Source organism: Macrobrachium rosenbergii, chromosome 58 (assembly GCF_040412425.1).
Source record: "Macrobrachium rosenbergii isolate ZJJX-2024 chromosome 58, ASM4041242v1, whole genome shotgun sequence".
Classification (NCBI taxonomy): Eukaryota; Metazoa; Arthropoda; class Malacostraca; order Decapoda; family Palaemonidae; genus Macrobrachium; species Macrobrachium rosenbergii.
In genome coordinates, this window is record NC_089798.1 from 11,738,737 (window position 1) to 11,754,705 (window position 15,969).

General features: G+C 42.6%; 1 protein-coding gene across 1 annotated transcript in view; it reads right to left on the reverse strand.

Moving 5' to 3' along the window:
• The window catches only part of LOC136837216 (toll-like receptor Tollo), a 172,319-nt gene that overhangs the window by 104,419 nt on the left and 51,931 nt on the right, over positions 1-15,969 (reverse strand). The window lies entirely within an intron of this gene.

The following is a 15,969-nucleotide window of genomic DNA, read 5'->3' on the forward strand; positions in this document are numbered from 1 at the left end:
AGAGAAGAGTAGACCTTATCATCACTGAAGGTCTAGAGAAGAGTAGACCTTATCATCACCAAAGATCTAGAGAAGAGTAGATATTGGCATCACTGAAGGTCTGGAGAGAAAGTAGTCCTTGGCATCACCAAGGTCCTAGGAAGAGTGAACCTTATCACTGAAGGTCTAGAGAAGAGTAGACCTGCCATATCAGGTCAGAGAAAGGTCTAGAGGAAGGAGTAGACCTTATCATCCTGAAGGTCTAGAGAAGAGTAGATGATAGATTATTGGAGACCTTATCATCACCAAAGGTCTAGAGAAGAGTAGACCTTATCATCACCAAAGGTTAGAGAAGAGTAGACCTTATCATCACCGAAGGTCTATGAGAAGAGTAGACCATATCATCACCAGAGGTTCAGAGAAGGAGTAGACCTTATCATCACCAAAGATTTAGAGAAGAGTAGACCTTATCATCACCAAAGGTCTAGAGAAGAGTAGACCTTATCATCAGGTCTAGAAGAGTAGACATATCATGAGAAGAGTAGACCTTATCATCACCAAAGGTTTGGGAGAAGAGAGACCTTATCATCACCGAAGGTCTAGAGGTAGACCTTATCATCACCGAAGGTCTAGAGAAGAGTCTTATCATCACCGAAGGTCTGGGAGAAAAGTAGACCTTGGCATCACTGAAGGTTTAGAAGAAGAGTAGACCTATCATCACCGAAGGTCTAGAGAAGAGTAGACCTTATCATCACCGAAGGTCTAGAGAAGAGTAGACCTTATCATCACCGAAGTCTAGAGAAAGTAGACCTTATCATCACCAAAGGTCTCAAGAAGAGTAGACCTTTATCATCACCGAAGGTCTAGAGAAGAGTAGACCTTATCATCACTGAAGGTCTAGAGAAAGAGTAGACCTTATCATCACCGAAGGTCTAGAGAAGAGTAGATCTTATCATCACCGAAGGTCTAGAGAAGAGTAGACCTTATCATCACCGAAAGGTCTAGAGAAGAGTAGACCTTATCATCACCGAGTTCTAGAGAAGAGTAGACCTTATCATCACTGAAGGTCAGAGAAGAGTAGACCTTATCATCACCGAAGGCCCAGAAGAAGACTTATCCTTCCTGAAAGAGAAGAGTAGACCTTATCATCATTGAAGGTCTAGAGAAAGTAGACCTTATCATCACCAAAGGTCTAGAGAAGAGTAGAACTTATCATCACCGGAAGGTCTAGAGAAGGGTAGTCGTTATCATCACCGGTTGTCTGGAGAAGGAAGTGAGACCTTATCATCATTGAAGGTCTCGAGAAGAGTAGACTTATCATCACTGAAGATCTAGAGAAGAGTAAGAGCCTTATCACCGAAGGTCTAGAGAAGAGTAGTCATATCATCTACAAAGGTCTAGAGAAGAGTAGTCCTTGGCATCACCAAAGGTCTTGAAAGTAGACCTTATCATCGCCAAAGATCTAGAGAAGATTAGACCTTATCACCGAAGGTCTAGAGAAGAGTAGTCCTTGGCAACACCAAAGGTCTAGAGAAGAGTGAGTATCATCACCAAAGGTCTAAGAAGAGTAGACCTTATCATCACCAAAGGTCTAGAGAAGAGTAGACCTTATCATCACCAAAGATCTAGAGAAGATTAGTTATCATCACCAAAGGTCTAGAGAAGAGTAGTCCTTTGGCATCACCAAAGGTCTCGAAAAGAGTAGTCCTTAGCATCACAAGGTCTATTGAAGAGTAGACCTTATCATCACCGAAGGTCTAGAGGAGAGTAGACCTTTATCATCACCGAGAGGTCCTAGAGAAGAGTAGACCTTATCATCACAAAGGGTCTAGAGAAGAGTAGAGTGTGGCATCACCAAGGTCTAGAGAAGAGTAGTACCTTATCATCACCAAAGGTCTAGAAGAGTAGACCTTATCATCACCGAAAGGTCTAGAGAAGAGTAGACCTCATCATCACCAAGTCTAGAGAAGAGTAGACCTTATCATCACCAAGGTCTAAAGAAGAGAGTAGACCTTATCATCACAGAAGGTCTAAAGAAGAGTATACTATCATCACCAAAGGCCTAGAGAAGAGTAGACCTTATCATCACCAAAGGTCTAGAAGAGTAGACCTTATCATCACCAAAGGTTAGTAGAGAAGAGTAGACCTTATCATCACCAAAGGTTAGTAAAGAGTAGACCTTATCATCACCGAAGGTCTAAGAGAAGAGTAGACCTTATCATCACCAAAGGTCTAGAGAAGAGTAGACCTTATCATCACCAAAGGTTATGAGAAGAGTATACCTTATCATCACCGAAGGCCTAGAGAAGAGTAGTCCTTGGCATCACCAAAGGTCTCGAGAAGAGTAGACCTTGGCATCACCGAAGGTCTAGAGAAAAGTAGTCCTTGGCATCACCAAAGGTCTAGAGAAGAGTACTTGGCATCACCGAAGGTCTAGAGAAGAGTGGCCCTTGGCATCACCAAAGGTCTAGAGAACAGTAGACCCTGGCATCACCGAAGGTCTAAGAGAAAAAGTAGTCCTTGGCTAGAGAAAGAATGGCCTCACCGAAGGTCTATTGAAAGTAGTCCTTGGCATCACCAAAGGTCTAGAGAAAGTACTCTTTGGCATCACCAAAGGTCTAGAGAAGAGTAACCTTATCTTCACCGAAGGTCATAGACCGATCAAAGGTCTAGAGAAAAGTAGTCCTTGGCATCACCGAAGGTCTAGAGAAGAGTAAACCTTATCTTCACCGAAGGTCTAGTGAAGAGTAGACCTTCGCATCACCGAAGGTCTAGAGAAAAGTAGTCCTTGGCATCACCGAAGGTCTCAAGAATAGTATACCTTATCATCACCAAAAGTGTAGAGAAGAGTAGACCTTATCATCACCAAAGGTTCAAAGGTCTGCCTCAGAAGGTCTAGAGAATTCTAAACCTTATCATCACCGAAGGTCTAGTGAAGAGACCTTATCTTCACGAAGGTCTAGAGAAAAGTAGTCCTTATCATCACCAAAGGTCTCAGAGAATAGTATACCTTGGCATCACCAAAGGTCTAGAGAATAGTAGACCTTATCATCACCAAAGGTCAGAGAGAAGAGTAGACCTTATCATCACCGAAGGTCTAGAGAAGTAAATTACTCCTTAGCATCATCACCGAAGGTCTAGAGGAGTCTTCACCTCACCCAGAGAAGAGTAAACCATTATCATCACCTGAAGAGTAGCTCAGAAGGAGAAAAGTAGTCCTTGGCACCTTAAAACCATCACCGAAGGTCTAGTGAAGAGTAGACCTTATCACCGAAGGTCTAGAGAAAAGTGGTCCTTCATCACCGAAGGTCTAAGAATAGTATACCTTATCATCACCAAAAGGTCTAAGACCAAAGGTCTAGAGAAGAGTACCATCACCGAAGGTCTAGAAAAGTAGACCTTGGCTTCACCGAAGGTCTAGTGAATAGTATAACTTATCATCACCAAAGGTCTAGAGAAAGTAGCATCACCAAAGGTCTCAAGAATAGTATACCTTATCATCACAAAGGTCTAGAGAAATACTCATCATCACCAAAGATCTAGAGAAGAGTAAACCTTGGCATCACCGAAGGTCTAGAGAAGAGTAAACCTTTCATCACCGGTCTAGAAAAGCAGACCTTCGCATCCTCAGTATCCTTATCATCACCGAAGGTCTAGAGAAGAGTAAACCTTATCATCACAAAAGGTCTAGAAGAGTAGACTTGGCATCACCCAAGGTCTAGAGAAGAGTAGTCCTTATCACCCCAGGTCTAGTGAACAGACCTTATCATCACCAAAGGTCTAGCATCAAAGAGTAGACCTTATCTTCACAGAAGGTCTAGAGAAGAGTAAACCTTGGCATCACGAGAAGGTCAAGAGAAAGTAGACCTTGGCATCACCAAAGGTCTCAGGAGAAGAGTAGACCTTATCATCACAGAAGGTCTAGAGAATTCTAGACCTTATCATCACCAGAAGGTCTAGAGAAGAGCAAACCTAGCATCACCCAAGGTCTAGAGAAGAGTAGACTATCCTCACCGAAGGTCTAGAGAAGAGTAGACCTTATCATCACCTAAAGGTCTAGAGAAGAAGTAGACCTTATCATCACCAAAGGTCTAGAGAAAGAGTAGACCTTATCATCACCAGAAGGTCTAGAGAATTCTAGACCTTATCATCACCTGAAGGTCTAGAGAAGAGTAGACCTTGGCATCACAAAGGTCTAGAGAAATTAGACCTTATCATCACCAAAGGTCTGAGAGAGTAGACCTTGGCATCACCAAAGGTCTAGAGAAAGTAGACCTTATCATCACTGAAGGTCTTGGAAGCCTTATCCTCACCGAAGGTCCCAGAGAAGAATTCTACCTTATCATCACCAAAGGCCTAGAGAAAATAGACCTTGGCATCACCAAAGGTCTAGAGAAGAGTAGACCTTGGCCTCATGCCGGAAGGTCTAGAGAAGAGTACACCTTGGCATCACCAAGGTCAAGAGAAGAGTAGGCCTTATCATCATCAAAGGTCTATTGAAGAGTACACCTTTCATCAGGTCTAGAGAAGAGTAGACCTTAAAAGGTCTAGAAGAGTAGACCTTATCATCAGAAGAAGGTCTAGAGAAGAGTAGACCTTATCATCACCGAAGAGTCCTAGAGAAGTACACCTTATCATAGGTCTAGAGAAGAGTAGACCTTATCATCACCAAAGGTCTTGGCAAAGAAGTAGACCTTATCATCACAAAGGTCTAGAGAAGAGTAGACCTTATCATCACCAAAGGTCTGAGAAGAGTAGACCTTATCATCACCGAAGGTCTAGAGAAGAGTAGACCGTATCATCACCAAGGCTAGAGAAAAGTACACCTTATCATCACCCAGGTCTTGAGAAGAAGACCTTATCATCACCGAAGGTCTAGAGCAATTCAACACCTTATCATCACCAAAGGTCTAGAGAAGAGTAGACCTTATCATCACCAAAGCTCTAGAAAGAGTAGACCTTGGCATCATCACTAAAGGTCTAGAGAAGAGTAAACCTTAGCATCAAAAGGTCTAGAGAAATCTAGACCTTATCATCACAGAAGGTCTAGAGAAGAGTAGACCTTATCATCACCAAAGATCTAGAGACAAGAAGTCCTTAGCCATCACCAAAGCTCTAGAGAAGAGTAGACCTTATCATCACCAAAGGTCTAGAGAAGAGTAGACCTTATCATCACCAAAGTCTACAGAGAATACTAGACCTTGGCATCATCACAGAAGGTCAAAGGTCTCAGAGAGAAGAGTAGACCTTATCATCACCAAAGGTCTAGAGGTCTAGATCCTTGGCATCAGAAGGTAGAGAAGAGTATCCTTATCATCACCAAAGGTCTCAGAGAAGAGTAGACCTTATCATCACCAAGGTCTAGAGGTTCTAGACCTTATCATCACCAAGACCTCTAGGAGAAGGTAGGTCTAGAGAAGAGTAGACCTTATCATCACTGAAGGTCTAGAGAAGAGTGGACCTTATCATCACCAAGGTCTAAAGACTAGACCTTATCATCACCAAGGCTCTAGAGAAGATTAGACCTTATCATCACCGAAGGTCTAGAGAATTCTAGACCTTATCATCACCTGAAGGAGGATTGACAGAGTAGACCTTATCATCACTGAAGGTCTAGAGATTCTAGACCTTATCATCACCAAAGGAAGAGCAGACCTGGCAAATAGACCAGAGAAGATTCTACCTGGAATATCACTGAAGGTCTTATCATCCCAAACGTCTAGAGAAGTTAGACCTTATCATCTAGAGAAGAGTAGCATCAAAACAGTCTAGAGAAGAGTAGATCTTATTATCACCGAAGGTCTAGAGAAGAGTAGACCTTATCATCACCGAAGGTCTAGAGAAGAGTAGACCTTATCATCACCAGAGGTCTAGAGAAGAGTGAGTCCTTGGCATCACCCGAGTAGGAATCACTGAAGGTCTAGAAGAGTAGACCTTATCATCACTGAGGTCTAGAGAAGAGTAGACCTTGGCATCACAAAGGTCTAGAGAAGATTAGACCTTATCATCACCGAAGGTCTAGAGAATTTTAGACCTGTATCATCACCGAAGGTCTAGAGAGTAGACCTTTTCATCACCGAAGGTCTAGAGAAGAGTAGACCCTTTTTATCATCACTAAAGGTCCAGGAGAAGAGTAGACCTTATTATGGCCCACCGAGCTATCATCTAGGTCTAGAGAAGAGTAGACCTTATCATCTAGAGGAAGAGTAGACCTCGGCATCACCGAAGGTCTAGAGAAGAGTGAACCTTATCATCACCGAAGGTCTAGAGAAGAGTAGACCTTATCATCACGAAGAAGGTCAGAAGGTCTAGAGAAGTGAGACCTTATCATCACCGAAGGTCTAGAGAAAGTTGAGACATCACAAAAGGTCTAGAGAAGAGTAGACCTTATCATCACCAAGGTCTAGAGAAGAGTAGACCTTATCATCAGAGATTCTAGACATTATCTCAGAGGAGAGAAAGTAGACCTATCATCACCTTAGAGAAGGACCTTATCATCCTGAGTCTAGAAGGTCTAAGAAGAGTAGACCTTATCATCACCAAGGTCTAGAGAAGAGTAGACCTTATCATCAATCTAGAGAATTCTAGGTCTTCTAGAGAAGAGTAGACCTTATCATCACCGAAGGTCTAGAGAAGAGTACACCTTGGCATCACCAAAGGTCTAGAGAAGAGTAGACCTTATCATCACCCAAGGTCAGAGAAGAAGACCTTAAATACACCAAGGTCTAGAGAACCTTATCATCCAAGGTCTAGAGAAGAGTAGACCTTATCATCACCAAAGGTCTAGAGAAGAGTAGACCTTATCATCACCAAGGTCTAGAGAAGAGCAGACCTTATCATCCCAGGTCTAGAGAAACAGACCTTGTCATCACAAAGGTCTAGAGAAAGACATTACCTTATCATCACGAAGGTCTAGAGAAAAGTAGACCTTTATCATCACCAAGGTCTGGAGAAGAGTAGACCTTATCATCACCGAAGGTCTAGAGAAGAGCAGACCTTATCATCACCGAAGGTCTGAGAAGAGTAGACCTGGTCATCGCAAGGTCAGGAAGATTATCATCACCGATGGAAATAAAGTAGACATTATCTAGAGAAGAGTTGACCATTATCATCACCAAAGGTCTAGAGAAGAGCAGACCTTGCATCACCAACGGTCTGAGAATTCTAGACCTTATCATCACCAAAGGTCTAGAGAAGAGTAGTTGGCATCACCAAAGGTCTCGAGAAAATTAGACCTTATCATCACCAAAGGTCTACAGAAGAGTAGACCTTATCATCACCGAAGGTCCTAGAGAAGAGTAAGACCTTATCATCACCGAAGGTCTAGAGAAAAGAGTCACCGAAAGTTATCATCACCTGAAGGTCTAGAGAAGAGTAGACCTTATCATCACCGAAGGTCTTACAGAAGAGTAGACCTTATCATCACCAAAGGTCTAGAGAAGAGTAGACCTTATCATCACCGAAGGTCTAGAGAAGAGTAGACCTTATCATCACCAAGGTCTGAAGGTAGACCTTATCATCACCGAAGGTCTAGAGAAGAGCAGACCTTATCATCACCGAAGGTCTAGAGAAGAGTAGACCTTATCATCACCAAAGGTCTACAGAAGAGTGACCTTATCATCACCGAAGGTCTGAGAAGAGTAGACCTTGGCATCACCAAAGGTCTAGAGAAGAGTAGACCTTATCATCACCAAGGTCTAGAGAAGAGTAGACCATATCATATCATCATCACCAAGGTCTAGAGAAGAGTTGACCTTATCATCACCTGAAGGTCTTGAGAAGAGTAGACCTTATCATCAAAAGGTCTCGAAAAAAGTAGACCTTATCATCACCAAAGGTCTAGAGAAGTTAGTAGACCTTATCATCACCAAAGGTCTAGAGAAGAGTAGACCTTATCATCACCGAAGGTCTAGAGAAAAGTAGACCTTATCATCACACAAAGGTCTAGAGAAAAGTAGACCTTATCATCAACAAGGTCTAGAGAGAAGAGTAGACCTTATCATCACCAAAGGTCTAGAGAGAATTAGTTGGCATCACCAAAGGTAAAAGATAACGGTATCATCACAAACCCTAGACCTATCATCATCAAGGCCTAGGAGAAGAGTAGACCTTATCATCACCAAAGTCAGGAGAAGAGACCTATCAAAGTAGACCTTATCATCACCAAAGGTCTATAGAGTAGTCCTTTGGCAAAAGGTCTAGACCTTATCATCACCGAAGGTCTAGAGAAGAGTAGACATTATCTTTATCATCACCAAAGGTCTTGAGCATCACCAAAGACCTAGAGAAAGTAGACCTTATCATCACCCAAAGGTCTGAGAATAGTAGACCTTATCATGCAAGGTCTAGAGAAGAGTAGACATTATCATCACCAAAGGTCTAGAGAAGAGTAGGGCATCACCCAGAGAAGAGTAGCCTTATCATCACCTAGGAGAAGGTCTGAAGCCTGAGAAGAGTAGTCCTTATCATCACTGAGGCCTAAAAATAGACCTTATCATCACCTTATAGACCTTATCATCGAAGGTCTAGAGAAGAGCAGACCTTATCATCACCAAAGGTCTAGAGAAGAGTGGTCCTTATCATCACCAAAGGTCTGAGAAGAGTAGACCTTATCATCACAAAGGTCTAGAGAAGTTGTAGACCTTGGCATCACCAAGGTCTAGAGAAGAGTAGACCTTGCATCATCTGAAAGGTCCTGGCATCACCGAAGGTCTAGAAGAAAGACCTTATCATCACCGGCTCAGAGAAGGTCTATCATCAGAAAGAGAAGCTTATCATCCCGAAGGTCTAGAAGAGTAGACCTTATCATCACCGAAGGTCTAGAATTCTAGACTTTATCATCACCAAGGTCTAGAGATTTATAGACCTTATCATCACCAAAGGCCTAGGAGGTCTAGACATGGCATCACCGAGAGAAGAGCAGACCTTATCATCACCGAAGGTCTAGAGAAGATTCTAGACCTTATCATCACCGAAAGTCTACAGAAGAAGAGAACTTTATCATCATCGAAGGTCTAGGAGAAGAGTCTTCACTTTCATCACCAGGTCTAGAGAAAAAGTAGACCTTATCATCACCAGCAAAGGTCCTATATAAAAGCACACCTTATCATCATAAAAGACATCTACAGAAGCTCTAGACATTATCATCACCTAGGTCTAGAGGAATTCTACACCTTGGCATCATCACCCAAGGTCTTGGACAATTCATGAATATATCATCAAGGTGTAAAGCCTTGTCATCAGAGGCTACCAGAATTCTAGGCCTTATCATCACACAAGGCCTAGAAGGAATTCTGTCCCCTAGGTCCTACAATAATTCTGGACCTTATCATCAAAGTCTAGAGAAGAATTCTCACGTTCGCATCCACAAGGTCTTGAGAAAGAGTAGACCTTATCATCACCAAGAGCTAGAGGAATTCACCTTACAGTCACCCAAGAAGGAATGCTAGGCTTGACATCACCTGGGTCTAGAGAATAATAGACCTTATCATCACCAAGGTCTAGAGAGAAGAGTAGACCTTATCATCAACAAAAGGTCTGGAGAAAGAGTGAACCTTATCATCACCAAAAGGTCTAGAATTCTACACCTTATCATCACCGAAGCTCTAAAGAAGGTCTAGATCACCTCAGATCTAGAGAACCTTATATCATCATCACAAAAGGTCTAGAGAGAGTAGACCTTGGCATCAGTCACATCACCGAAGGTCTAGAAACAGACCTTGGCATCTCAAGGTCTAGAAGAGACTATTAATCTCTATCATCACCCAAAATCTAGAGAAGAGTGAACCTTATCATCAACAAAGACCTTGGTCTAGGAGATACTAGAACTTGACATCATCCAAGGTCTAGAAGATACTAGAACTATCATCACCCAAGGAGAGAAGATACTGGAACCTTAGCACCACCCAGGGTCTAAATTCTACACCTTATCATCAACAAAGGCCCTGAAGGAATTCACACCTGGCATCATCTACAATAGAGTGTCTAGAGAATTCTGCACCTTCCATCATGCAAAGGTCTAGAAGAATTCCTGCACCTTGGCATACCCAAAGGTAAAGAAGGAACCTTGGCAGAGTTAAGGCCTTATGTGGTATCATCCAAGGCCCTAGAAAATTCTAGACCTTGTCATCACCAGGGTCTAGAGGAAGAGTGAACCTTATCCTCAACAAGGCCTAGAAATTCTGCACCAGCATCAAGGCCTAGAGAATTCTACACCTTGGCATCACCAAGGTCTATAGAGAATTCTGTGGCATCACCAGGTTTGAGGAATTATACAGCAGCATCACCCAAATCCTGAGAATTCTCTTGGCATCACCCAAGGCTGAAATTCACTAGGCATCACTCAAGGGAAAGGGAATTCTATCACCTCAGCCTCAAGGTCTGAGAATAATTGTCCTTGGCATCTGAGCCTGGAGGAATTCTAGACCTTGGCCTCAACAAAGATCAGAGGAATTCTACAACCTTATCACCTGGGTCCTGAAAGTTCTACACTTTGGTAGACCAGAATTCTACACCTTATCATCAGGGGTCTGAAATTCTGCTCCTTTAGAGAAAGGTCTAGACATTCTACGTCATGCCAAAGGCCTACAAGAGTTGTCTTGGCATCTTCAAGACCTTCAGAATATTGGTCTTGGCATCACCCAGTACCTAGAAAATAGAACCTTATGGCATCTGAGTCTAGAGCTAAAAGGTCCCCCTTAGCATCACAAAGGTCTGGAGAGAAAGTAGACTACACCCTCATCATCAGCCAGGCCTATAAAGACCTTGCATCTAGAGAAGATTCTACACCTTGCCATCATCACCAGCAAATTCTACACCTTGGCATCACCAAGAGTAGAATTCACCTTGGCATCACCAAAGGTCTGGAAATTCTACCATGTCACGTCACCAAGGTCTAAGATTCTATCCATGGCATCACCCAGACCTGGAGAATTCTAGACCTTATGAAATCAAGCTCTACAGAAAATTCTAAACCTTGACATCACCCAAGATCAAAGGTCCTACATCACCTAGAGAAGGTAGACCTTATCATCACTCAAGGCCTGAAATAGTCCTTGGCATCACCAAAGGTCTGGAGAAGGGAAGCTAGACCTTATCATCACAAAGGTCTAGAGAAGAGTAGACCTTATCATCACCAAGGTCTGGAGAGAGTAGTAGACCTTTATCATCACCAAAGGTCTAGAGAAGAGTAATGGCATCACCAAAGGTCTAGGAGAAAGAGACATATCATCACCGGAGGGTCTAAGAGAAAGTAGACCTTATCATCACCGAAGGTCTAGGAGAAGAGTGAACGAATATAGCTGGCATCACCAAAGGTCTAGAGAAGAGTAGATCTTATCATCACCAAAGGTCTCGAGAAGAGTAGCACCTTATCATCAGGTCTGAGAAGGTCTAGAGTAGACCTTATCATCACCAAAGGTCTAGGGAGAAGAGAGACCTTATCATCACCGAAGGTCTAGAGAAGAGTAGACCTTATCATCACCGAAGGTCTAGAGAAGAGTACACCTTATCATCACCGAAGGCCTAGAGAAGAGTAGACCTTATCATCACCAAAGGTCTAGAGAAGAGTAGACCTTATCATCACCGAAGGTCTAAGAAGGTAGACCTTATCATCACTCGGAGGTCTAGAGAAGAGTAGACCTTATCATCACCACCGAGAAGTAGTCTCAAGAGAAGAGAGTGAACCTTATCATCCACCAAAGGTCTAGAAGAGTAGACCTTATCATCACCAAGGTCTAGAGAAGGCAGACCTTATCATGCCATGAAGGTCTAGAGAGGAGTAGACCTTATCATCACCAGGCATCTAGAGAAGAGTAGACCTTATCATCACCAAAGGTCTGAGAAGTGAGCCTTATCATCACCGAAGTCTAGAAGGTCATCAGAAAAAGAAGAGTAGTCCATGTCACCGAACATCTAAGAGAAGAGTAGACCTTATCATCTGACGTCTGAGAAGAGCAAAGACCTTATCATGCGAAGGTCTAGAAAGTAGTCCTTATCATCATCGACTCTGGAAAGTAGACCTTATCATCACCAAAGGTCTCAGAAGAGTAGACCTTATCATCACGAATCTACAGAGGAATAGACCTTATCATCTGAGTCTAGAGAAAGAGTAGACATATCATCACCAAAGGTCTAGGAAGTAGACCTTATCATCACACTGAAAGTCTGATGAGCCTTATCATCACCGAAGATCTAGAGAAAATGTAACCTTATCATCGCAAGGTCTAGAGAAGAGTAGACCTTATCATCACCAAGGTCTCGAAAAGTAGACCTTATCATCACCAAGATCTACAGAGGGAATAGTCCTGTCACCAAGGTCTTGGTAGACCTTATCATACTAAAGGTCTCGAAAGGAAGTAGACCATATCATCACCGAAAGGTCTAGAGAAGGATGAACCTTATCACCGAAGGTCTAGAGAAAAGTAGTCCTTATCATCACACTGAAGGTCTAGAAGAGTGAACCCCATCATCTGAAGGTCCCAGAAAGTAGACCATATCATCACCGAAGAAGAGTAGACCTTATCATCACTGAAGGTCTAGAGAAGAGTAGACTATCATCACCGTCACCAAAGGTCTAGAGAAGAGTAGACATCACCCAAAGGTCTAGAGAAGAGTAGACCTTATCATCACCGAAGGTCTAGAGAAGAGTAGACCTTATCATCACCAAAGGTCTAGAGAAGAGTAGACCTTATCATCACCGAAGGTCTAGAGAAGAGTAGACCTTATCATCACCGAAGGTCTAGAGAAGAGTAGACCTTTATCATCACAAAGGTCTAGAGAAGGTCTAGAGAAGAGTAGACCTTATCATCACCGAGGTCTAGAGAAGAGTAGACCTTATCATCACCAAAGGTCTAGAGAAGAGTAGACCTTTATCATCACCGAAGGTCTAGAGAAGAGTAGACCTTATCATCACCGAAGGTCTAGAGAAGAGCAGACTCTAGAGAAGAGTAGACCTTATCATCACCAAAGGTCTAGAGAAGAGTTGTCCTTTGGCATCACCAAAGGTCTTGAGAAGAGACCTTATCATCACCGAAGGTCTAGAGAAGAGTAGACCTTATCATCACCGAAGGTCATCAGAAGGTCTAGAGAAGAGTAAACCTTATCATCAGAAGGTCTAGAGAAGACACCAAAGGTCTCCTTATCATCACCGAAGGTCTAGAGAAGAGTAGACCTTATCATCACCAAAGGTCTAGAGAAGAGTAGACCTTATCATCACCAAAGGTCTAGAGAAGAGTATACCTTATCATCACCAAAGGTCTAGAGAAGAGTAGACCTTATCATCACCAAAGGTCTAGAGAAGAGTAGACCTTATCATCACAGAGAAGAGTAGACCTTATCATCACCAAAGGAAGAAGAGTAGACCTTATCATCACCGAAGGTCTAGAGAAGAGTAGACCTATCATCACCAAAGGTCTGAAGAGAAGAGTAGACCTTATCATCACCAAAGGTCTAGAGAAGAGTAGACCTTATCATCACCGAAGGTCTAGAGAAGAGTAGACCTGTATCATTGCAAAGGTCTAGAGAAGAGTCCACCTTATCATCACCAAGAGGTCTAGAGAGTAGACCTTATCATCCCAAGATCTAATCTGAATATCTAGAGAATCTAGACCTTATCATCACCGAAGAGGGCCAGAAAAGTAAGACTTTATCATGGCATCACTGAAGGTCTAGGAAAAGTAGACCTTATCATCACCAAAAACCCCTAGAGAATAGTAAACCTTATCATCACGAAGGTCAAGGGTTTGGAGGAATGACAAGATCTCATCAGTGGAGCCTTATCATCACTGAAGGTCTAGAAGAAAACTTATCATCACAAATTCTGCAAGAGTAGACCTTATCATAAAAGGTTTGGAATAGTAGACCTTATCATCACAAAAGGAGTCTAGAGAATAGTAGTGAAATCTTATCATCACCCAAAGTCTAGAGAAGATTAGACCTTATCTCAACATCACCGAGGTCTAGAGGAAAGTGACCTTATCATCACCAAAGGTCTATTAGTAGACCTTATCATCACCGAGTCTAGAATAGACCTTATCATGCATCACTGCAAGGTCGAGGAAGAAGTATTGAACCTTATCATCACCAAAGGTCTAAGAAGAGTAGTATCATGCAAAGGTCGAGGAAAGAGAACCTTATCATCACCCGAAGGTCTAGAGGAAAAAGTAGACTGTATCATCACCGAAGGTTAGAAAAGTAGACCTTATCATCACCCAACAGTCTAGAAAGTAGACCTTATCATCAGAAGTTCTAGAGAAAGTATACATATCATCACCAAAGGTCTAGAGAAGAGTAGCCTTATCATCACTGAAGGTCTAAGAGAAGAGTAGACCTTATCATCACCGAAAGTCTAGAGGAAGATATCATGGTTATGAGAAAGTTACAACATCATCACCGAGGCCTAGAGGAAAAGTAGACCTTATCATCACCAAAGGTCTCGAAGAGTAGACTTATCATCACCGAAGGTCTAGAGAAAGGGTAGGCCTTGGCATCACCGAAAGGAGTCATCTGAGGTCTAGAGAAAAGAAGTCCTTATCATCATTGAAGGTCAGAGAAAATGATCCTTGGCATCAGAAGATCTAGAAGACCTTATCTTCACCGAGTCTAGTGAAAGAGTAGAACTTCGCATCATCACCTAAGTAGTCCTTGGCATCACAAAGGTCTCAAGTGGACCTTATCATGCCGAGGTCTGAAGGAAGTAGACCTTATCATCACAGAAGGTCTCGAAAAGTGACATGGCATCTATCTAGAAAGAGGTAGACCTTATCTGCTAAGATCTAGAAGATTAGACCTTATCACAGAGGTCTAAGAAATCATGGCTTATCATCCAAAGGTCTAGAGAAGGAAGTCAGCCTTATCATCACCGAAAGGTCTATTGAAAGTAGACCTTATCATCACTGAAGATCTAGAGAAGAGTAGACCTTATCATCAAGGTCCGAAGAGTGGTCTAAGGTCTGAGAAGAAGTAGACATTATCATCGCAAAGGTCTGAGAAGAGTAGACCTTATCATCACTGGTCAAAGGTCTCGAAAAGTGAAAAAATGGGCTTATCATCACCAAAGATCTAGAGAGAAAGGTCTAGAGAAAAAGTAGACCCTTATCACCGAAAGGTCTAGAGAAAGAGTAGTCCTTATCATCACCCAAGGTCTAGAGAAAGAGTAGTCCAAAAGGTCTAAGAGAACCAAGGTCTATTGAAGAGGTGAGTACCTTGGCATCATCATTGAAGGTCTAGAGAAAAGAACAGTAGGCCTTATCATCACTGAAGGTCTAGAAGAGTAGACCTTTATCATCACCAAAGGTCTAGAGAAGAGTAGACTTGGCATGCAAAGGTCTCGAGTAAAGTAGACCTTATCATCACCGAGGTCTAGAGAAGAGTAGACCGTATCATTACAAGAAGGTAGACCTAGAAGAAGTAGGGCCTTATCATCACCAAAGGTCTAGCCTTATCAGAAGAGTAGACCTTATCATCACCAGGCTGGGAAAGTAGTCTCACGAGCGAAGTAGGACCTTATCATCACCAAAGGTCTAGAGAAGAGTAGACCTTAAGCATCAGGTCATTGAAAGTAGGCCTAGAGAAGAGAGGTGACCTTATCATCACCGAAGGTCTAGGAGAAGAAGTGGACCTTATCATCACCTAGAGGAAAGGTTATGTAAAACGTCTAAGTATACCTTATCATCACGAAGGTCTAGAAGGCCTATCATCACAGAGTCTAGGAATATGCACCTTATCATCACCAAAGGTCTAGAAGAGTAGACCTTATCATCACAAAGGTTAGAGAAGAGTAGACCTTATCATCACCAAAGGTCTATTGAAGGAGCCTGAAGGTCTAGAGAAGAGTAGTAGTGTCTGCATCATCACCGAAGGTCTAGAGAAGAGTAGACCTTATGGCATCACAGAGTAAGAGAGGTCTATCAGAACGTCTAGAGAAGAGTAGACCTTATCATCAAAGGTCAAGAGTAGTTATCACCGGGAAGGTCTAGAGAAGAGTAGACC